At 41.5% G+C, this 25,533-nt stretch overlaps 1 protein-coding gene across 1 annotated transcript in view; it reads left to right on the top strand.

The window, feature by feature from the left end:
• Nucleotides 1-517: 517 nt before the first annotated feature.
• The window catches only part of LOC126213342 (poly [ADP-ribose] polymerase tankyrase-1-like), a 90,172-nt gene continuing 65,156 nt past the window's right edge, over nt 518-25,533 (top strand). Inside the window, exon 1 of the mRNA XM_049941040.1 lies at nt 518-582. The gene's annotated coding sequence lies outside the window, so the exon portion shown is untranslated. The remainder of the gene's footprint in view (nt 583-25,533) is intronic.

The raw sequence follows: 25,533 nt of genomic DNA, 5'->3' as shown, positions 1-25,533 counted from the left end.
AGTAGGGAATTCGGCATCGATAACCGCATTTCCAGAACCGATTTGATGCTGTTTACAGGACGAACCAGAAGGGGTCCTGGCAGATGGGTTTAAGAAGAGTGTGTTTATTAGCCGTATGTAGGACTGTTAAAAGTAGGTTTTATATTTTCTTTGGAGCAGTTAAAGTGAATATTAACATATCGTTCGTTTCCCAGAACGGGATGACAGACAAAAAATATTTTTACACTTCACATTTCTTTTCTCTTCTATATTTGTAAGCTATCAGAAGTCCTATCGCCGTTATAATGTACTTCATGGTTGTGTGACACAATGGAGACGTATTACTCTGTTTATTCTTTTTAACGTCTCATTGTTACAGAAATTCCAGAGCCAGTACTGCGTGAGCAGACCACAGCCCCCTGTGAGAGGCTGGCTGCAGTTGGTACCTGCCGCCCTCTCAGCAGTTGGCAGCACTGGCAGCGTGGCAGTCCCTGCGCCTTCTGTTGTCTGACGCATTTGTAGCGAGCTGTTTCCAGTGTGAAGACGTGGCTCCGCATTTTGTGCTGCAGCTTCCGAGTTGATATCTACTTCTCCGTTAATAAGGTAAAGGTGACCATTTCCATTCGTCCCCGCTATGTTGAATTATTTTCTTTTTTGTTTTTGAAAGGCCGTGGTAGTTGTGCGGTTTCTGTGTTCTCCATCGAGGCTATTGCGTATAAAGCAAACTGAAAGCTAACTGTGAAGGTTACTATGTTCTCAAAATGCTATCGAATTTCGTATTAAAAATCTTGGTATTTTTAAGCGCTATCGAAATTCCAGTTAAATCTGCTGTTTTACTGACTATAGGCAAGAATGAAAAGCACAGTCACGGACTAGATTTTTTGTCATTTTCGTGTTATTTTGTTGAATTGTTTTCACGAAATATTGCGTTGTACTCGTTACGTCTGATGTATAAAAGAACTACCCTGCTTGTAGGTGGGGAATAACGTAACGGAATGGAGCTTGTTTCTCCTCTCCTGTATTTGCAAACAGCAAGTTGATATTTTTACTTTTGTGGAGTAATGTTTTCGGCAACAATTCCGCCTTTTGGGTAGTGAGCTATACTCCATTCACCGAAACAAGAAACGTAATGCAAACACGGCAAGGCGCGTGACCACAGCGCTGCCGTCGAGGGGTGTACAAGGCAGGGGCGTCAGAAATTAAATAATGAAAGTCGTGTTTTTTATAATTTGGCACCTGAACATGATAAAGTGATCCGAGAACTACCTTCCGACACCTTCTTTTACATTATATTAAAATTTATTGTCACTGAAAAGGAGAAATATTTAAGCTTTTAGGAAAAGTTGTTCTTTCGCGTTACTCTATATTTATCACGCCATATCTCCTAAACTGTGTGTCGCACAGCAAAATAATTTTATAATGGCCTTCAGTACTATATGTTGATGACTTCTGCAAATTTTCTGCCCAATAGAGTCAGTAATAGTGAAGTAATAAATTAAAATCTCACGTCTGATGCAGAACTTTTACCAAATCATCATCCGAAATATAGTAAGCGACGAACTTTTCCCCTTTAAATTTTTTTGTGGGGGTGTAAGCGAGAGAAGTTTCAGAAAGGTTTGAATTTAATTTTGTAGTTTGTTCGAATGTGATGGGTGGAACCGTTTGTCCTTTATGAGCGATGCATTGTGCGGTTCGGAGGCGCGGCGCTCAGTCAGTGTGGCCGTCTCAGTTGCAGGTGTGAGCTCGTGAGTGTTGTACAGCGGCGATTTCAAAAGTTCATCTCTAAAGACGCTTGAAAGACTAGTTGTTGATTATTAGAGTAAGTATATGTGTTTGTAGTCACGCTGAGCATTCACTGTTTATGTGCGCATCCAATAGCATTGCACGGTTTCCTATTTTATATATTCACTTATTTCATTAGCACGGCTGTCATTATGTCATCCACGGATTCAGCGAGCGAGGTCGACGATTCAGTTCTGGGTCTACCTAAGAAGCGAGCAAAGAAGAAATCATTAAGTTCTTCTGAGAAGCACATGGTGCTTAATGTGTATAGAACGGAACTGTTACATCCAGAGCAGTCGATGAGTGACTGTTTCGAAAGCAGCTGCAGCTGCAGGTGTTGGACGTTCTTCAGTGTATCGTGTGATAACTGAGTACGAGGCCACACACTCTTTGAAGTCTCCCAAGAAAGGAAAATTACGACAGAAACTCTCTGAAAGTGTTGATGACTTCGATACAAATGAGATACCAAGGAAAGTACACGAATTATTTTTTTTCGTAACGAATTGCCAACAATTGACAAAGTGCTTACAGTCGTGAACGAAGATGCAGATCTGGGCAATTTTCGGAGAACTACATTTTATAAGTTATTGAGAGAAATGAATTTCAAATATGTCCGGCGTGGGCGCGGTAGCATGCTAATAGACAGGGATGACATCATTTTATGGAGGCGGCGTTATCTTCGAACCATTAAACGGTTGAGAGATGAATGCAGACCCATTTACTATTTGGACGAGACGCGGGTGAACGCAGGACAGACCCGAAGTTACGCCTGAGTAGATGACACTATAAATTCTTCAAAACAAGAGTTTCTGTCCGGATTATCCATCGGAAGCAAAAGCCCATCAGGTAACGGGAAATGCCTGATTATCGCACACATTGGCAACAAAGTAGCGTTCGTTGAAGGATGTTTGTGGACTTTCGAATCCTAGAAAAGTGGAGATTATCATGAGGAGATGTGCGCCGAAACCTTCGAGAAGTGCTTTCAAGATGTTCTTCCTCGGCTTCAGGAAAATGCAGTTATTGTTCTTGATAACGCGTCGTACCATTCTCGGAGAAAAGAAAAGGTTCCCAATGCGAATTCCAATAAGCACGAAATATCAGAGTGGCTAAAATCTAAAAACATAGATTTCGAAGACGGTATGTTGAAGAAAGAACTTTTAGATATAGTTAAAAATCACAGAACAGCGCACAACGAATACACAGTAGATGAAATGGTGAAGAGTGCAGGGAAAATTGTTCTCAGAATTCCACCACTGTGAATTAAACGCCATCGAGTTAGTGTGGGACGGAATCAAAGATTATGTTGCAGCGAAAAACAAAACATTCAAAATGCCGGAAGTTAAAGTACTGCTAGAAGAAGCAGTAAGAACAGAGAACAGTGACTGCAGAGGATTGGAACAAGTGCGTCCTCCATGTCGTAGAAAAAGTGGAAAATCAGATGTGGAAATTAGACTGCATTATAGAGGAGAGAGAGGAGCGGTTTGTTATAAACCTCAATGAAAACAGTTCAAGTTCGACAGAGTGAACCTCGTTTCGTCCTTTATCATTATTATTACTTGTATTGTTATTAAAATTAACAATTAATTTAGTTTGAATGGAGCATTTTGTTAGCAACTCGAATGAAGATAAATCTGCTTCGACAGAATGAACTCAGTTTAACATTACTGTTAAATTTATTTCGTACATTGTTGCCCAGGTTTCTCACGGTCCGCTGTGACAGATCGCCAGCCAGCCGAACGCAGCCAGCTGCAAAGCGTGCGCCAAGGATTTTCCACACCCCTACGTATCACGTGAACACCGAATGCTTTTTCTGGAAACGATCGTAGTCGCTCACGTGACACTGTTTATGTTTCGTCCCAGCTCTCGGTGAATAGACTATAGACAAGGTTGTGCCCCATTTCGTCTCTATTGTATTTGTGTAATTGCAGAAATCAATGAATTCTTAGGTTGACCTCAAAATGTTCGCCTTAATGGGTTTAGTACTGTATTCTAGAGTTGGGCAATACGATTCTTTTTCCCGATTCGATTCCTACGATTCAATCTCACATTGAGAATCGATTCCTACGATTCGTTCACGATTCCTTCACGATTCATTCTAGTCCGCGATGGCACGATTCTTATGGAAGGCAAAAAGTTCTACATCTTACTCACAGATGGCAGGACATGTCTGAAATTGTCAATGGGGTTAGAATCGAACTTTGTCATGATAAGATATGCCAGAAATAGTTTATTTATGAGTAAACATGCATATGACGTTACAAGTGTGATTCTCGATTTATATGCCTTAATTGCCTTAATATGCCTTAATTGATGAAAGGTCACGTTTGATTTGATTGCCTCTATTGTTTTATTACAGTATGCCAGGAAAGAGGAGTAGATTTGTGCGAAAGGTGGTGCAAAATTACGTGGTAGTAACAAAATCTAGCAGTGAGGCAGATGTGGTTTGACTCGTATCATCCTATGTTTTTCTGTGCTACGATGTCTTTCCAAGTCCACATCATCCTTGTAATTCATAACGCAGCTGACAGCCCTCCCACAAGGCAAATGTAGCTTAACTTTCATTTCTTCTAAATACAAAGCATAGGTATTTTGCTTTTAATTTGTCTGAGAACTTGCCGCTGTCACTACTATTTACGTGAGAAGACGACACCGTCAAGTGTCAGCTTGGTTATCACGAGTAATATTACGGCCCACGAACTTCGTTTGTTCGTTCCGAGCCTCCTTTGTTCACACGCATCCTCCACTTGACTGCCATCTGGCGGTCGTAACCATTCGGCACGACTCGGCATGATTCGGAAGTTGCCTTCGAAGCATAGCGTACTAAGAATCGATGAATCGTTGGAACTTGGAATCGTCACGACTCGGAAACACGCAATCGTTCTTACGATTCTTTTGAACGACGATTCGTCCGTATCACGATTCGATTCTTACGATTCTTTATTTAGAGTCGTTCAAATGAACGACTCATTCACGAATCGCCACAACTCTACTGTATTCACGTAGATAAATAATCGTGTATCTTCAGACTGACTGTGGCTTATACTTACCAAACAGCAATCCTTTTTCTAACAATGTAAGTATTTGAACGAGGAAAACAATGCCGTACATTAAGCGCCTATATTGAAACATTTTTTTGCTAAAACCAGTCGTCCTCAATGTCTTTTCTGAAAAGTCTTCATCATTGGTCAGAACGATATAGAAATACGTGGTGTGACGATTACAGATGTTGCTGCAGTAAACTATTATCCATATTCGTGATGGAGCAGTCGACAGGTGAACTTCTGGTGTGTCCGTTGGACTCACGAACTGGCAGTTCGCTCGTGCACTGATCGACAACAAAAGGTTGTGAAGTGTCTCTTCTGAAGGAGTCTATTTATTTATATTTTCTCATTTGTTCGGACTCTTCAAATAGACGCGCGAGTGTAATTGTGTGGTCCAAGATGCAGAAATTGTTGAATGCATTATTAGCCTCGGCGTATTTGTATTTTTAAGAGCATGGACTCATATATTGAAATCATTGTGGAACCACGCAACATGTTCAGGCTGTGGTAGTCTAATCCTGGCTCTCGGCGTAAACTGGAAAGTAAAATCTCAAAACTAGTCTTGCTCTCGTCTGCAGATGACAGCTGTGAAAAAATGTCTTGTTACATGTTAAAGCGGCTGATCTGAGCTTCCGCTATCATTTTGAATTATAGGGCGACGCGTAATGGCGTCTGTTGAAGCAGAGGCCGCTAAAATTGTGGATCTGTAAACGTCTTAAGAAAAAATTAATTCGATGTAAGGAACATGAGGGCTCACTGTACATCCAAATAACGCACATTTAAACTTTAACGTACAATATTAGCAACATCTAACTTACGTGGTACAGTATGTCTTCTACCTATTACAACAATAATCAAGGAGCTTTATTCTCCCGTATTAATTGAATAGAAGTTCACATTTAAGGAGTTTACTCCTTGATACGAAGATTAAATTTAATATTTACTATAAAATTGTACGCCGTCTTTGCGGTCGGTGATAAACGAGGTTCCTGTACATTTACTTCGTCGCGAGATACGTTTCTCGTTCAAAGTTTTTTAAATGTCTTTACGACTCAATTGTCGCTTGGTAGAAACTGAGGATTCACATATATATTCTTGTTAAACAAAGCCACAGGAGTTGTTGAGTAACACTTTATTAGCTTAAATAAAGGATTAATGAACTGCTAGTGCGGTTTTAACGAGAATACATTCTTATAGCTGTAGTTGCCTACAATGTAAAGTGTATTGTTATTACGTAGAGCAAGCATTACAGTTTATATCACAGCAAGTGGATCTCTTGATACTAATACGCAAAGAGTAATTTCAACGTCTTTCGTTGAAGTAAACGAAAAAATAAGATTGCGAACAGTAGACAAACGTTCAGGATCAAGGACTGATATAACCTCCTCTCTACGTCCATGAATCTCTGATACACAGATCTGTAGCTTAAGGAGTAGGTCTAGGTTAGGTTGGAATAAGACGGTATGGTTGGAGACGGGTAATCCATTGGATGTGAATGGGCAACGGATTGCTATGCAGCAACGCCTGATGTCCACATTTGCACTGTAATTAAGGCACTTTGCCATATACAGGGCGAGTGAGGAGGAAAGGTACATGCTTTCAGATGCGATAGTATAAGTGATACTGAACAAACGACTTCATGTGGACATTTGCCATATTGCGAATGGTTTCCGAGATAGAATGTTTATTACTTCTGTACGTTCTCCTTTAATAACTCAAAAAGCGCACATTCCAATGAAAACGTGTCTTAGTACACAATTAAACTAAATTTGCTGCTAAAAAGTCCTATTTATTTTTTGTCTAGGACTAACAGTTTGCGCAGACATCGCGAGAATATTGAAAATCTCGCGCGTGCGCTGTAGCTTTTTCTAGGCCAGTTTGAGGTAGTTTTCCTACCTGATAGACCGAAAGCGTCCTGTACCAAAATGTTCTTCCCAACTTCATCTGTGTTACTGTGGTACGTTGTAAAAAGACAATAATACAGAACGTAAATAGAAATGTACATTAAAAGTGTTGTATCTGGGAAACCATTAGGAATAGGCCATATTTCCACATCAAGTTTTTTGTTCAGAATCACTACTGCCATCACCCGTCAAAACACGTACCTTTCCTCCTGACTCACCCTGTGTATCGTACCTTCCAAATTAAAACCTAAAATGCAAGGTAACTTCAGCAAACGTTAGAACGATAAACGAATTCTCCCACGAGTGCCCTGCCGAAGTCAGATATTTACTTTGACCTGTGTCGTAATTTCACGGGACTTCCTGTGTGCACAGACAGAACACATTTATTTTCCTCCTACATTCTTGCTTGAAAGGCACAGTGTGCTGATACTTTTAAGTACCTTAGACTGAAAGGGGAGTTTTACTTGGCAAAGCATGTGAATGTCTTGTAAGGGGACTAAATTAGGTTTTGTTGCTATAGGTATTTCACGCATACTGCATTTTGGGAGTGGTTTATCCGGCGTTTTGATGATCGGTCAAAATAGATTGGTAGTGGTATTAACAGGTACCATATTTTTGAATTGCTAGTTTCGACACACCTTGTAGAGTACTACTGGTACGTTTTATTTCACGAAATTCGTGCATCAGTAATCATGTGCAGTTTAATGTGTTTTCTGTCTAAGCCGGAGAACAATATCTTTACTACTCGTTCCTTAGATGTTTCTGACCGTATGATCTTCGGCTGCAAATGTGTAGTGTTATATGGAGGCCAGAATTTAGATGAGAACGTTCACTGATCAGTATGTAAATGAATAGACGGTAATAAATTTGTCGTCGGGATGGAAATTTCATTGTTACCCACATAACGCACACGAAGCTGTACGGAGAATTTTCCCGTCATTAACAAATAGTGTGACGTCAGTGCCTCTTCTCATGGCAACAGTTGTCCTGTGCTGTGATTGGCCGAAAACAGCAGCCGGAACTGAAGCCAGATAAGGCCTATATTCAATTTTAGCGAAGTTTAGGTGGCTTGTTTCGGAGTCATTGCTTATTAAATTGTAATCTACGAAATTAAGTTCGTGTTACGTTTTAATGGGCATAGATACTGGAAAACGAAAACCACCTTCGCTTCCATGCACTCCAGGCACGCGGTACGAGCATAAGACGGGGTTTCCAGTACGTGGAGCTGGAACAACGGTTCTGCTCACGTGGTCCGCTGTGTTGTGAAGACAAAAATAGATAAATTAATAAATAAATAAAGGAAACCGCAGGAGAGAAGACTTGATGTGGCGTCAAGGCTGTTTAATAGAACGACTCACTCAGTGGCGTACCAACCATTTCTTTGGGCAGGGGGAGTGGTTCATGGAAACCCATTTGCTGATTTCGTCTTTCAGCAAAACCGTTAAGAATACATAAATACCGACCGTCTGGGAAGGTGTTGGCTACGCAGCGCTCGTCTACAGAAACAACTCGTTAATAATAATATGGACCCAGGTTTAAGGTTCGTCCTCTGTAAAATTGTCTCGTTGCTTTAATTTTTAAAAAAACATTGGTCGTACTTTCTTTTTAGACCATTTACGAAAAGGAATACCTATTTACTATAGACTGGATAACAATCGGGTAGAGAATCCTTTTATTATTGTTACTATTTGATAAACACTGTGCATCACATCATAATGGAAAAAGAAAAACTTAATTCGAAATGAAGGCATTTATTTATTTATTTTTTATTGTCCGCAGCTCGTGGTCTTGCAGTAGCGTTCTCGCTTCCCGCGCATGGGACTAAAAAAATTTAGTTACAATTTCCAAATGTAGTTTTCCTTTCTACCCTTCGGTAAACAAATTTTTTCATGACATCCACAAGATAAATTTTTCCAATCCTGTCTTGATGAATATGGAAGAAGAGTAAAGGGGAGTCTCGATTGAGTCAGCTTTCAGCTGAGGCTAGTTTTAAATCGTATCAAAGCGCCGAATGACCTCTGAAGATGGTGACGGTCAGAACCAGAATGATGAGGCAAATAATTTTCTGGAGGAGTTCTTTAACCCTAACAGGTTCAGCGGTAAGTTTTCTTCCAATACAGGGTACGTTACATGGTTCTATACCAGTCGTAAATGTTCGCATCATTTCGAGCTGTGCATAAAGCCTGTCCAGGTTGAAGTCTGTTGTATTTACTCAAAGCAATTCTTCCAAACGTCTTGTAGATGGAGGACATATTTGGGAGAACGTAATAACTATCGCTTCAAGATGGGATAGTCTTTTTAAATCCTCTCGGTTGCCCTTCGATAATTTTTTCAGAATGAGATCAAGAATTTCGAACAAGTCCTTCCTAAATTTTCGTTCTGAAGAAAAATTTTTGGGAACAGATGGTGTTTCTGTGTTGCAATTTCACTGGAATTTTTCTTGGCTGTGAGATGTCTGTGTGTTTCATATTTAGGTTTTTAGAATAATTTTTGGATTTCGCTAACAGCATGTCAAATGGTTCTGTAGTTGTAGGATTTGCAAGAGCTACTTTCAGAACGTCTAAGAAATGTTTTTGTGCGTTAGCTTAAGTTGGTACGTACGTTAGCTTAAGTTGGTACGCTGCAATATACTGTATGAAGTAAACTGCACAAAGTGTAAAATAGGCGGTGAGGTCATTCACCATTGCAAATTCTTCAAATTACGTTCAGTGAGTGATGGTACTTCATTTATAAACATTGTAAAAACTGAGTAATAACCAAAAGGTAGCGACTTCACTGCCAAGCACGAATGTTCGGCTATAATATGTCAGTTGTTTTATGAAATGACATCAGAAACGTCGTTTTGCAAAAAACCCCACGCAAATCCAAAAGCAGTAGTTCTTTAATTTTTGTGCGCATATAGTATAGCGTTTTACAACAAACTGATATCAGAAAAGGATGTAGCTTTGTCTCATTCATATAAAACAATGATCCATTAAACCGAAAATTCGGTTTCCACCAGCCTTCTTACATGTTAAAGGGTGAAAAAATATTTTCTGCAAACAGTCCGCAACAATAATACGGCGTCTATGATCCAGGGATAACGAACTGATACTGAGACTGGATAATTAATCAGAGCTTACTGGAACTCTGGATAAAGTTGCCTATAACGCCTTAATAAACTGAAGGCTGTTTTTTGGTACAAGACGTTATCTAAGCAATAATTGTCACGACTGAGTACATTGCTTAAATACTATCGCAGGGTGACTGTGAGGAATGTGGCCGCTACACAAAGCAGCCTGTGTCAGACCGTGAGCGTATTACGTATTCGTATGAGACATAAATGGGGATGTTTGTAACTAGGCAAAGTAATAAAATTTTCACGCTGAAATGTGAATGCAGTGCGTGTCGTGAACCATGAACTTCATAACAACCTGGTGTATATTAACATTTCGGGACACACGCCTCACTTTTCTGATCCTGCAACAGCAGTGGACTCTCTAGCCGTGGAATAAAAGGATGGTCCGTTCACACAGTCATGATGCCTAATTTCAGGACAAGCTGCCATGTGTTATGGAGAGATTTGTGTGCAATATTACACCTGGCTCAAACGCGTGCGTCCAAATACTAGTTACCTTGCAACTTAAAATAATTATTACATTATAGTTCTCGATACTGTGTTACATGTATTAGTTTGACTTTCTTATATTGCTACATAGTGGTTATCGACATCTTTACCTCTGCTTGCTTCGTTGTAGTGGCAGGGAATGCTTATTCACCGACCGTTGTTAATTTTTTTCTGGAACATTTATTCGCATTTTCCTGCTCGAATCCTTGGGCCTGACCTGTTTGCCGCTGATACGGATGGTCAAGAGGGTTCTGATTACCCCAGCGTAGTTCCAACCACGATTTCTCCTTTTGGATTGAGATTTGGTGCCCCCTACAACTCAAAAGTATTTCCGCTGCATCGGAAATAATGACACCTTTTTGTAAAAACTTTCGTGTACGTCATAGCTCCACCCCCCTTCCCATAAAGGTCTCTCTGAGAAATGGGAGAATATAACTACAAAACATGGTCGCAGGTTCGAATCCTGCCTCGGGCATGGATGTGTGTGATGTCGTTAGGTTAGTTAGGTTTAAGTAGTTATAAGTTCTAGGTGACTGATGACCACAGCAGTAAGTCCCATAGTACTCAGAGCCAGCTACGAAACATGGTTCAAATGGCTCTGAGCACCATGGGACTGAACATCTGAGGTTGTCAGTCCCCTAGAACTTAGTACTACTTAAACCTAACTAACACATCCATGGCCGAGGCAGGATTCGAACCTGCGACCGTAGCAGCAGCGCGGTTCCGGACTGAAGGGCCTAGAACCGCTCGGTCACAATGGCCGGCGCAGATTTCTTGACGCAGCTTATTTAATTCACTGGCTCTGTTCATATATGAAATGAGTCTTCAAGCTAGTCCCCCCTCCCCTTAGTTGGAAGTGGGAGGGGGAGCGACTGCCCCTCTTTGCCGCTACCCCCCCCCCCCCCCCTTGCCCTGCCCGGCTGGTTGATACGTCGCTGCATGCTCTAACGGTGCAGTGGTAAATGTAAAAATGCAGCAGCATTTGTATGGCGTGCTCGATACTGTGAGAATGGTTTCTCATGTTTCTAATACAGTTACCTGGTTCGTGTGAGACTACATCTGTGGCATAAACAATATTTTATTTTTATTTTTGTCCTAAAAATCAACTTGTTTTCTTAATTTAAGCAGCCCTCATTAACAATCTTTATAATATCGACAATTGAGAATATATATGTGAAATGAACACAGGAATTTTGCGTGGTGTGTGTAATTAGAAGCAAGGATACGTGCATTATCCTTGAAAATGATTAATTTTAGAGTTACCAGATGTAGGTATTTCAAATTGGATGAAGAAGAGGATGAGCAATACGGGACTTGAACCAGCGACCCATGAGCTGCACCAAACTAACCATCCGCTATACATTCAGTGTGTATTTGTATGTCATCTGCGTCAAATACAGTTCCTCGCAAAACTTGAAAGCCAATTTTTTTCTGGAAATTCACGAAAAACATTAAGAGCGACCTATTTCTCGGCACTTTTTATCCGTGTTCCACGCGCGTTTTTCACTACGGAGCAGGAAGCAGCTTGAGCCATTTTCGTACTGCTTATTAAAGGTGTGACATCAGAGGACACCAGTACAGAGACTGTGACTGTACAAGATATCTGAAATAAAAACTACATAGCCCCTTAAGAAAAACGTCAATGGCAGGTAGTACGTTAGAATATCTTAGTTTCGTTTAACATAACTTAGTAATAAGATATGCAGTACGGAAGTAGGACATACTTCAAAAAGCGTAAGAACACGTGTGCTACGTCTCTCGACCAAACATCGCGTGTGTGTTTGCTTACATCAGGTCTGTTCTTACGACGAACAGAACAGAGCAGAGCAGTGGGGTCCCTACGCCAGCCGACCGCCAACGCTTAGACGCTATCGCCAGCGAACCGAACCCCAGCCGAGGCAAAACGCTTCGTCGGCTGCGATTTGCCGCCCGCACACGATAAACAAGTTTCGGCCAACGAAGCAGTTGCTGGCGTGCGTTGGCCTAGGCTGTGGTGACCACACCTTCCACGAGGTGAAACGGGACATTGGCGAAAGATAGGGATAAGAAAACGGGACACTAGGAGAAAAGAAAATTTCTGCATATGTAGTGAAACGCCAAGGAAACTGGTATAGGCGTGCGTATTCAAATACAGAGATACGTAAACAGGCAGAAGTCGGCGCTGTGGTCGCCAATGGCTGGATAAGACAAGTGTGGGGCGCAGTTGTTAGATCGGCTACTGCTGCTACAGTGGCAGGTTATCCAGACTTGAGTGGATCTGGACGTGGTGTTACAGTAGGCGTAGGAGCGATGGAACACAGCATGTCCGAGGAAGCGTTGAAGGGATTTTCCCGTACGACAATTTCAAGATTGTACCGTGAGTTTCAGGAATCCAGTAAAACATCGCTGCGGTCGGAAAAAAAGATGCTGTTAGAACGGGACCAATGGCGACTGAGAGAATCATTCAACGTGACAGAAGTGCAACCCTACGGCAAATTGCTCCAGATTTCAATGCTGGGCTATCAAGTGTCAGCGTGCGAACCATTCGACGAAACGTCATCGAAATGAGCTTTTGGAGCCCAGGGAGCAGCCCTCTACGGCTGTCCTGGCCCGTCAACACCGACATTAGACTGTTGACTGGAAACATGTTACCTAGTCGAACGAGCCTCGTTTCAAATTGCATCGAGCGGACGGACGTATACGGGTATGGAAACAACGTGACGAACCCGTGGATGCTGCCTGTCAGCAGGGGACTGTTCGAGCTGGTGGAGGCTCTGTAAAGGTGTGGGGCGGTGCAGTTGGAGTGATACGTCTGGATACGTGCGTAAGCATCCTCTCTGACCACCTATAGCCTTTCATGTCCACTGTGCATTCCGACTGGAAATTCCAGCAGGACAATCTGACACCCGACACGTCCAGAGTTGCTACAGAGTACCTCCGGGAACACTCTTCGTAGTTTAAACACTCTGCTGGCCACCAAACTCCCGAGAAATGAACACTACTGACCATATCTGGGATGCTTTGCGACGTGCTGTTGAGAGATCTCCACCCCCTCGTACTCTTACGGATTCATGGACAGAGCTGCACGGTTCACGGTGTCAGTTCCCTCCAGCACTACTTCAGACATCAGTAGAGTCCATGCCACGTCGTGTTGCGGCACTTCTGCGTGCTCGCGGGGTCCTACACGATATTAGGCAGGCGTACACTTTCCTGAGATAAATAAAAACTAGAATTCCCCTGCCAAATGACATTAGCCCTTGTGGTAAAACACTTACGAATAGCGAACATTCTCAGTAACGGAGGCGGAGAGAGAAACCTCTCTCCCAACAACAGTTAAAACTCCCAAATAGCGGACGGCGTGGGAACGGCGGAGGTCGCGAGTCGGCCGGCAGTGCAGGCCTTCAGAAGGCGCGGCGAAGCACGGCTTTGATGTCGCCGCCACTGCTGCGCCTCCTCCTCTGTCAGTGAGGAAGGCGTGTGTGGGGGCGGCCGGCGAGACCAGTGTTCCGTGTGGTGGGAGGCCGCCAGAAGAGCTGACTGCTGCTGCCTCCCAGCCAGGGAGTCCGTGTACCGCTGTGCTGAGGAGCCGCGAAACCGGGCACGGCTAACGCTGAACGAAGAGGTAGAGATAATTCGTGCGGAAAGGGAAAGCTCGGTGTAGAGATATGGCTACGGGGTTTGTTCTTGGAAAACACACATCAGTGACGTTTTGAGAAACAAAAACGGCTTTCCGAAATCGTGGACTGGAAACGATAACTTTACTAGTAAACGCGCCTTTCCCAACACACCGGGCTCAAAAGTTGACAATTTCACACCCAAATGGTTCTGCCGTGCTCGCAGCAATAACTTGCCACATGGTGGACCTCTGATGCGCGGGAAAGTACTCGGAATCGCCAAGAAGTTGCGGCTTAACGATTTTAAAGCCAGTAGGTTGACCTGACAATTTAAGGAGTAGCCACTACATCGTGTCAGATTGGAATTTTGGGTAACAGGAATTCGTGACGTTTATGAAGGAGGAAACATCTTTAACTGTATAATGAGACTGGGCCTTTGAGCTCTTCCTAGTAAAACAATGGCCCTGAAAGATGAAAACTATTCACGAAGCAAAAACCAAAAGATCTACTCACCGCTGTATTGTATGTCAATATCATAGATAAATTTGAAAAGCCTTCAGTTACTGGTGAGGCCGCTAAACCTGGTTGTTTAAAGGGTATTGACTTAGGTAAATATAACGTCGAGTTGTTTGCTCAGAAACCATCTTGGATGACGAGAGCAATAATAGAATGGTTGCTGCCATTTGATAGTAGAATGGAAACACGGAGGGAGGAGGTGATTTTTATGGATATGCCACTTCCCGTTGCGACGCTGCACTAAAAAATTGTCAAACACTCGATCAGGAGATAATTCAAAATTTCTAAGTGTTTTACAGACAGAAATTGTTGACATAGTTCGTTTCGAATTGACAGTCTTGAATCTGGACATGAACTTGAAAGATCTGTTAATAGTTCTGTGCATTTCTTCAGCCTTAAAACGAGTAACACTCGCTAGTCACAACTGTTTCAAGAAGGCAGGGATCGTTTTTAATGACTGAGCTTCAGCGACTAACTATGGTGACGCAGAAAACAACCTCAAGGAATATGAGCATGAAGTTTACAGTTTAGTAGAGGAATTTGGTGGAACTGACGGATATACCAATATATCGATGATGCCCTATTCACAGAAAGTACGTCATCTAGAGTAAGTGAACTCAAAAAAGAAGGGTGTCATGACAATGTCGAGAATGGACAACAAAATGAAAGTGAAGATAACGTAGTTTAACAGGACTTCACTCCACTTTCAAGTAGGCAGGCGGGAGAAGAGGTAAAATAAAACTAAACACTGTTTTTAATGATAAGTGACGAAAATTCAATTTAACGTTTTAAGTTGAAACACACGTGAAGACAGTAAAAAATGACACTCTGGCTCAGAAAGAAAGATGTGTTTATTTCCAACAGACGTTCCAGAATGCATTAAGGGAATGCTAATACTGTATTGTACTGTAATCCGTTCATCATACGAATAAACCTGATGTAAACCTTGCACTGTGTATTCTTCCGCGTTTGCTGGTAGCTCGTTGGATTCCCGTCTCACGTGGGACTGCAGCCGTGCTGTCTCGAGTACTGCCAACTACGACAATAAGGGCACACGTTGTGCTGTGCGTTACGCGAACATCGACTGGCCGGTAATACGGGACAGCAGCTTGACCGGCGCGTTTAACTTGGACAGCGCTGGCCGGCCAGCTGGTACACCTGCAGGTCACACGTAAAACGAGACGAGCAGAGCAGCAATACAGCTTCGTATGTCATTTGAATTTTAAGCAGAGTGAAACAATACACGGCAAATGTCCCACAATATGCTCCCTAGACGACTAGACGAAAACTGCACAACGTTATCGTTTTTAGCTAACGTAATATTGTAATTGAAAACAAGAATGATGAAAGGTAACTTTCTTGCAAAAGCTGTGTGTAACGTAAGAGTATTGAAGTGTTTCACCGTATAGTTAAATATTGAAGCCACTGAAGATATTATTTAGGCAGTCGTCTGGTAATCTCTTAGCTCCTTCCTTATCCGAATCAGAGAAATACATTTCAGTTCTGGAAGTGTCACCTGCTAAATTGACAACGACCCTATCGACAACAGAATCCACGAAGCCAACCATGCGCAGCATTTTCTCATTTTCTTTCATGACGAGCCGTCCTATATCCCGCCAGCGTTCGGCAGTGACGTGTGAAGAAGCTATGTGCGTTATTTCCAGTAAGTCTGGCAGCTTGACAGTCTTGTTACTTGTCGGGTCAAATCCCACAGCTTGGCTGCAGATCGGGTCTGTTGGGTTCATTTTGTAATGGTACAGTAGCAAATGTAAAGGTGCAGCGTGTGTGTCAAGTGCTCGATGCTGTGAAAATGATTGTTTTTCATCTTTCTACGATACTTATCTACTTCTGTGGCATAAAACGATGGACATAGCCCAAATAAAGATGATTTTCATTCTTGCCTTACAAAATTATATTGTTTCCTTCACTTAAACAACTTTTATGAACAGTCTTTCATAAAACATCGATAATTAAAAATTTGTATTTGAAATGGAAACAGAAATTCCATGTCCAATATGTAATTAGAAACAAGACGTGCACTATTCATAAAAATGATGAGATTTATAATCACGAGATGCAGGTGTTTCACCTTGAACGAGAAAAACTTTATACTAGGGAAATACGAACCAACGCACGATTAACGGCACTTGGTTCACATTTTTACAATCACGCTACCGACTGCAGTACTCGTTTGTTGTGTGTGTGGTTATCAGCTGCCTAATATAGAACGCTGGGAAAACTTCAAAGCCGATTTTCTCCGTAAATTTATGAAGAACATTAAGGACAGCCTATTTCTCGGCACGCGCGCGTTTCACTACGGAACAGAAAGCAGCCTCAGCCATTTTCGTACTGCGCATTAGCAAGGCGATAATCCGAGCACAACGCTGCTGCACAGGCTGTGACTACACGACTTTTTAGATAAAAACTACGTAGCTAAGGCGTGATAAAGAAAAACGTTGATGGCTGTTGATACATTTGAATATCCTTAAGTTCCGTTTAACCTGACTTAGTAATAAGATATCTAACACATAAGTAGGAGCTACTTCCAAGAGCACAACACCAGTGTAAGAGTGCTACGGCTTCTGACCAATCTTAGCGTTTGTGTTTGTTTACATCAGGTTTGTTCTTACGACGAGCGGATTGTAGTTGTAAGGCTACCGCGCAGATCCGGACACAGTCTCAAGTATACTCAATGAATGTGATGAAAAGAGAGTGAGAAAAATTTAACGCCTAACTTGATTGCTACTTACGCTCGACAAGAGTGTGAATAGAGCACTTCTTTGGCGGAGCGGACACAAGAAAGAATGATAATATGGGGGACCGGAATATATACTTCCGTAAAATAGTTCTCTGAGCACTATGTATTTAACAGCACGCGACTCACCGCCTTGTCAATATAGGGTTGCGTGAGCCGCATTTAGAATCCGTTAAAATTGATGTCCACGTGGAGCGTTCATGGAGACAAAAACGTAAACGTAATATCAGGGATTATATTTCGTGTCACCGCATTAAAATATCGCTGCAGGATACCTTTACCGTGGAGAAATTTAATTAAAGGAAACCTTTGAATTAAAGAAATTATTTCAATTTTTAAATGGAATAATCTTTGTTTTGGCGAGAAGCGGTCAATGTACTGAACTGAATGTTTAGTTTTTGCTTTAATACGAAATAAATTAATTTATGCGCTTTCTTGTCTTTACGTATTATGATGCGAGTATTTTAAAGCGTGTGTTGATGACGACGATGAAGTTAACAATGAAATTATTTCTGTGCAAGATGTGTACCAAGAATGGTCGATTGTTTGGCCGTTCTTGTTTATCCAGCGTACTGAAAACCTGACAAATAATGTTTACTTCTGCACATGAAATAAAAATGCTCAGTCAGCATAAATTACCATATATTATTGAAAATTCACAACTCGCAATGCGAGGCGGCCGCATTAGCGTGCGTTTTCTTCTTGGTTTCGTGGGGCAGCGAGTAAAAGAATTACATTGCTACATACATTCTATACAGGTATCTTATATGGTCTTTTGCTTCATTGTTATTTCGTTTCGTTACGAATTACCGATCTGACAATTAATTAAACACGTATTCTCAGAGTCTTAAACTTTTAATTTTACTTTGTTTTGTGTCAGACTTGTCGCTTAATTTAATATTTTGTGCCCCGTATCGGTACAAGGGCCCCCTAGTATGAATGGGCCAAACACACCCGCGGTTTGCGAACAGTCATACCACCATTATAACAACACACCTAACTTCTCACACGTCTGTTTTTATACACATGTCACTTTACGTCTCTTTTGTTTTTTCCACATGAAAATGCACGCATAAGCTGACAAAATGTTTTGATTAGTTCACAATCACTCCTCAGCCGTGTCACCCGGTTGTTGTTTGTGTATGTAGTTTGTTTTGAACTTCGCTAGTGCAGCACTGCACAACATTTAGGATTACGCTTCCACTACCTCACTGTTTAATAAAATGCAAAGCTCATAGCTTGTCAACACCTCCCGTCACACACGCACTGCATTCATACAGTCGTCGTGTTCCGTTAGGGTTTTCTGTTGTATGTTTGTCCACCTGTCACTTCCAGCGTTTAGATGTCCCGTGTTTACACGTTACACACTGCAGTTTGACACTACATCCAACACTTTTATGCACGTGATATTTCAACAGTCTCGTACACTGCATATAACTATTTTGAACGTGAAACTTCACATTAATGCTTAGATATTTCTACGCGCTAGGGACTTCGGCCATAAATTTACGTACTATTTACAGGTTGTCTTTTCTGTGTATCACAGTTGTTATTCCTTGCTGTGGCTGCGCTCACCTAATTTATGCAACTACACAGTTCGTGGATTTGTCGTTTGTTGAAAGGTTTTGGCCTTTTTACTGTCGCTACTTTAGCGTCCTGATTGTTCGATACTTAAAATGCACATTCCGCACGCAGTTTGTATTTTGTACGTGTGAAGCGTCCATTATAAGCACGTTAAATTTTACATTATGTAGCACACATGGTACATATTTTACAATAAAAGTCTTTATATTTCGGTGGGATTCATGTAGCCAGTGTCGCCTCATGCAGAAAGTTCAATCAATTGGTCACCGGGACTATTTAGTTCAGTATATTTAACCATCATAGTTGCTCTCACCCCCCATGAACCATGGACCTTGCCGTTGGTGGGGAGGCTTGCGTGCCTCAGCGATACAGATGGCCGTACCGTAGGTGCAAACACAACGGAGGGGTATCTGTTGAGAGGCCAGACAAACATGTGGTTCCTGAAGAGGGGCAGCAGCCTTTTCAGTAGTTGCAGGGGCAACAGTCTGGATGATTGACTGATCTGGCCTTGTAACATTAACCAAAACGGCCTTGCTGTGCTGGTACTGCGAACGGCTGAAAGCAAGGGGAAACTACAGCCGTAATTTTTCCCGAGGACATGCAGCTCTACTGTATGATTAAATGATGATGGCGTCCTCTTGGGTAAAATATTCCGGAGGTAAAATAGTCCCCCATTCGGATCTCCGGGCGGGGACTACTCAAGAGGACGTCGTTATCAGGAGAAAGAAAACCGGCGTTCTACGGATCGGAGCGTGGAATGTCAGATCACTTAATCGGGCAGGTAGGTTAGAAAATTTGAAAAGGGAAATGTATAGGTTAAAGTTAGATATAGTGGGAATTAGTGAAGTTCGGTGGCAGGAGGAACAAGACTTTTGGTCAGGTGATTACAGGGTTATAAATACAAAATCAAATAGGGGTCATGCAGGAGTAGGTTTAATAATGAATAAAAAAATAGGAGTGCGGGTTAGCTACTACAAACAGCATAGTGAACGCATTATTGTGGCCAAGATAGACACAAAGCCCATGCCTACTACAGTAGTACAAGTTTATATGCCAACTAGCTCTGCAGATGATGAAGAAATAGATGAAATATATGACGAGATAAAAGAAATTATTCAGGTAGTGAAGGGAGACGAAAATTTAATAGTCATGGGTGACTGGAATTCGTCAGTAGGAAAAGGGAGAGAAGGAAACATAGTAGGTGAATATGGATTGGGGGGAAGGAATGAAAGAGGAAGCCGCCTTGTAGAATTTTGCACAGAGCATAACTTAATCATAGCTAACACTTGGTTCAAGAATCATGAAAGGAGGCTGTATACATGGAAGAAGCCAGGAGATACTGACAGGTTTCAGATAGATTATATAATGGTAAGACAGAGATTTAGGAACCAGGTTTTAAATTGTAAGACATTTCCTGGGGCAGATGTGGATTCTGACCACAATCTATTGGTTATGAACTGCAGACTGAAACTGAAGAAACTGCAAAAAGGTGGGAATTTAAGGAGATGGGACCTGGATAAACTCAAAGAACCAGAGGTTGTAGAGAGTTTCAGGGAGAGCATAAGGGAACAATTGACAGGAATGGGGGAAAGAAATACAGTAGAAGAAGAATGGGTAGCTCTGAGGGATGAAGTGGTGAAGGCAGCAGACGATCAAGTAGGTAAAAAGACGAGGGCTAATAGAAATCCTTGGGTAACAGAAGAAATATTGAATTTAATTGATGAAAGGAGAAAATATAAAAATGCAGTAAATGAAGCAGGCAAAAAGGAATACAAACGTCTCAAAAATGAAATCAACAGGAAGTGCAAAATGGCTAAGCAGGGATGGCTAGAGGACAAATGTAAGGATGTAGAGGCTTGTCTCACTAGGGGTAAGATAGATACTGCCTACAGGAAAATTAAAGAGACCTTTGGAGAGAAGAGAACCACTTGTATGAATATCAAGAGCTCAGATGGAAACCCAGTTCTAAGCAAAGAAGGGAAGGCAGAAAGGTGGAAGGAGTATATAGAGGGTTTATACAAGGGAGATGTACTTGAGGACAATATTATGGAAATGGATGAGGATGTAGATGAAGACGAAATGGGAGATAAGATACTGCGTGAAGAGTTTGACAGAGCACTGAAAGACCTGAGTCGAAACAAGGCCCCGGGAGTAGACAACATTCCACTAGAACTACTGATGGCCTCGGGAGAGCCAGTCATGACAAAACTCTACCATCTGGTGAGCACGATGTATGAGACAGGCGAAATACCCTCAGACTTCAAGAAGAATATAATAATTCCAATCCCAAAGAAAGCAGGTGTTGACAGATGTGAAAATTACCGAACTATCAGTTTAATAAGTCACAGCTGCAAAATACTAACGCGAATTCTTTACAGACGAATGGAAAAACTGGTAGAAGCCGACCTCGGGGAGGATCAGTTTGGATTCCGTAGAAATGTTGGAACACGTGAGGCAATACTGACCTTACGACTTATCTTGGCAGAAAGATTAAGAAAAGGCAAACCTACGTTTCTAGCATTTGTAGACTTAGAGAAAGCTTTTGACAATGTTGACTGGAATACTCTCTCTCAAATTCTGAAGGTGGCAGGAGTAAAATACAGAGAGCGAAAGGCTATTTACAATTTGTACAGAAACCAGATGGCAGTTATAAGAGTCGAGGGGCATGAAAGGGAAGCAGTGGTTGGGAAAGGAGTGAGACAGGGTTGTAGCCTCTCTCTGATGTTATTCAATCTGTATATTGAGCAAGCAGTAAAGGAAACAAAAGAAAAATTCGGAGTAGGTATTAAAATTCATGGAGAAGAAATAAAAACTTTGAGGTTCGCCGATGACATTGTAATTCTCTCAGAGACAGCAAAGGACTTGGAAGAGCAGTTGAACGGAATGGACAGTGTCTTGAAAGGAGGATATAAGATGAACATCAACAAAAGCAAAACGAGGATAATGGAATGTATTCAAATTAAGTCGGGTGATGCTGAGGGAATTAGATTAGGAAATGAGACACTTAAAGTAGTAAAGGAGTTTTGCTATTTAGGGAGTAAAATAACCGATGATGGTCGAAGTAGAGAGGATATAAAATGTAGACTGGCAATGGCAAGGAAATCGTTTCTGAAGAAGAGAAATTTGTTAACATCGAGTATAGATTTAGGTGTCAGGAAGTCGTTTCTGAAAGTATTTGTATGGAGTGTAGCCATGTATGGAAGTGAGACATGGACGATAACTAGTTTGGACAAGAAGAGAATAGAAGCTTTCGAAATGTGGTGCTACAGAAGAATGCTGAAGATAAGGTGGGTAGATCACGTAACTAATGAGGAGGTATTGAATAGGATAGGGGAGAAGAGAAGTTTGTGGCACAACTTGACTAGAAGAAGGGATCGGTTGGTAGGACATGTTTTGAGGCATCAAGGGATCACAAATTTAGCATTGGAGGGCAGCGTGGAGGGTAAAAATCGTAGAGGGAGACCAAGAGATCAATACACTAAGCAGATTCAGAAGGATGTAGGTTGCAGTAGGTACTGGGAGATGAAGAAGCTTGCACAGGATAGAGTAGCATGGAGAGCTGCATCAAACCAGTCTCAGGACTGAAGACCACAACAACAACAGTTGCTCTCAACACTGATTCATTCTATAGTGTTTACTTTGCTTTCTGACAACAGGGTCTGAGCACATTACTGCCAAGTATCTAACGTGTGAAGGATTTATACCTTCCATCATGATAGTTTAATATCGAAACTTCTTTTTGAGAGTTCTGTCATTACGGTTATTCTAAAATTCTTCGATACTGGTATATGATTTAGAGGCGCACATTAGTCACCTAGGGACCATGCAAATTGCCCACATTTCCTTAGTCACACACACAGTGTAAATGTGAATATATTGAAAAATGTAATTCACTACTGTTTCTGTGTCAAAAGGGAAGAACGTGTACACGTGTTTCAGCTTCACGTGGGATGCACGGCCGATGCTTTCAAAGTTCGTCTCGAGAACACTGTCCAGTTAGGAGTAAACATTGCTTGTTCCTGCCCTCTTGCGCGCACCAAAGCTGGTATTACAGTTATATCTGCACAAAATGTGCCGATCTTGTCACCTATATTTTTCTTTTTAAAAATATCCAGACTACACCCAACGAGTCTTGAAGACGGGTTATTTTGCACCGAACACCTTTTGGAGGAATGAAACAACTAGCTAGAATCGTCAACAGATTTAACCTTTCGTGATTTGATTCATCGACCATGACACACACACACTTAGCATGTTGAAATTCTGACTGAACTTCATGCATTGCGTAATGCGGTAAAACGTTCACTAAAATTGACTCGCATTTTGTCCTCGAACATGCGAATTTCTTCTCGAACAGGTCTCTGATGAGAAGAGTCGTGCAGTTCATTGAATGGGAAGGAGGATTGTATGGAACCCAAACAGCACTTGTTCAGCGTTAGTCTTCGTCTGTTTGTAGTTCATTCGTTCTTACAGAGGAAGTGACGCAGCTACAAGTCCTCTCAGAAACTGCCAACAGGTGCTTCATTTTCTTTGTGCTTCGTTGTATCGGTAAGTCCTCAGTGTTCAGTGGAAAACACTGAATGACAGAGCGTAGATACCACCTTCATACTCGCGGTTTCCATCAGGTAAAGGAATCCTCTTTTCAAGAAAGAAACTTTATTTTCCCCATATTAACGGGCAGGAATTACTTTCACACACAGCGGACTGAGGCAAGCTCGCCAAACCGAGTGTGGAAACTGCCAACTTCTCACTGTTGTGTGTAACAGTGCGAAGACATCGTGTCGGTTGCATCCACTGCAAATTTGTCATTTAGCGGGGAATAGCTAATTTGTAAACACGAATACAACTTAATAGTCGTATAACGTTCTTTAACGAAAACGTGTTACATCCGCCCGTCATTTCTGCGGTAGCAGATAATCGATACGAATCGCGAAACTCACGCGTAGGTGACTGGCAGAAAACACGATGACGGAAAATGTTCTGTTCTCACCGCACCTCATCCCGTGATCAAAATAAACCTTCATTCAATCTTTGCCTTCAAGACTGAAGAAAATGTTAAACTGTCTATGACACTATATTAAGGTAAAAGTAAATAAAAACGAAAGTGAAGCATCAAAAATAAGGTTACTTCTGATACGAAAAACCGGAATATTTGGCAACCCGTTGAATATTCTGCAGCTATTTCCCTTCAGTTAGACGAGGTGTAAATAGCTTTCGTCAAATATTTCTACTTTTCCTTCACTGTACAGAAACCACTCTGGCCACACTAGCCGAAAATTTTTGAAAAAGAGACGAAACCTATCAGTCCCAGGATTTTTCAAAACCGGTTGCGTGTACGTGGGACTGAAAATTGATTGCGCAGTTCGGAAAATTGGCAACTGGACGCGGATTTCCTGAATAGATTTACATTACTACCTAGAAGCGGTATACGGAAATGTGATTACGAAATCCTGTGTTGGGAGTCCCATGTAAACGGGGACGGGGTTTGTGCTGCCAGCTGTATACGGCAGTACGAGACAAACCGGTGTGGGTGGAGGCAGACGGTCCGGTCCGGCAGTGCGGACACCGACGTAGACGCCTCGCCAGCTCTGCCGCAGCCGTTCCCTCGCCTGCCGGGGGCCGACCTGGCAACGCCGCAGTCGTGTCAAGTTAGCACCCCTCTCACGAGAAATACACATTTCTTTCATAGTTCTTGATAGATGTGCCATAGTTCTAGAGTTCTTTGTACGAATTTTCAACAGTCCTGCAGAATTTAGCGAAGAAAACAAGAATACTCGAAAAAAATTTCGTATCGAAAACATTCTTTTGTCATTTTTAGCAAAATATATATTCGTACAACACTTCTGAACAGAACACAAAGACCTCTATCGAAAATCCTAATAACATCTTTTTGTGGTTTATACGGTAACTGCTTTGATCTTTGACCCACTGTCTCCACAGGAAGAAAGAAATTCGTACAACAGTTTTGATGAACACTTCTGGATAACACCCCAAGACTTCTATCGATAATCATAATAACATCTTTGTGGTTATAACAGTTTGTAAGATAATTGATTAATTGTGGGGCTCACCTACTCTACAAAAAATTGTCTATTCGTACGTTCTGATGACAGCTCTGGTAGCATTGTAAGAGTTCTATCGAAAATACTAGTAACATATTCTGTGCAGGTAATTGTTTACGTTGTAACGGAATTTATTAAGGTTCGCTTATGAGCATTTCCCGTGAAGTTTGCACTCCATTTACGAGAAATATACATTTTTTTCATAGTTCTTGATATGTATGCAATAGTTCTAGAGTTCTCTGCTCAAAACACGAATAGTTCTGCAGAATTTCGGGAAGAAAACAATAACTCTGCAAAATTTTGGTATAGTAAAAAATTAGTCAATCTAGAAAAAAAAAAAATTGTGGAACAGTTCTGTTGGCAGTTCTGGATAGCACCGGAAGAGTTGTATTGAAAATGATAAGAACATTTTTGTGGCGATAATAGTTTATGCGATAATTGTTTTAATCAGATACTAACTTTCTCTACAAAAACAAAATTCGTAGAATAGTTCTGATGACAGTTCTGAATAGCACCCACAGAGTTCTACTGAAAAATATACCATTTTTTGTGACGATGACATTATATGAGATAATTAATATGGGACTCACTTTCGTCATGTGAAAGTAATAAATTCGTACAAAAGGTCTGATGGCATTTCTTAATAGGACCCTAAGAGTTCTACCGAAAACTGTAATAAAATTTTTTGTGGGGATAACAGTTAATGAGAT

The sequence above is a fragment of the Schistocerca nitens genome, chromosome 11 (assembly GCF_023898315.1).
Source record: "Schistocerca nitens isolate TAMUIC-IGC-003100 chromosome 11, iqSchNite1.1, whole genome shotgun sequence".
Classification (NCBI taxonomy): domain Eukaryota; kingdom Metazoa; phylum Arthropoda; class Insecta; order Orthoptera; family Acrididae; genus Schistocerca; species Schistocerca nitens.
The sequence above is the reverse complement of the archived record's forward strand: the minus strand, read 5'-3'. Positions and strand labels throughout refer to the sequence as shown.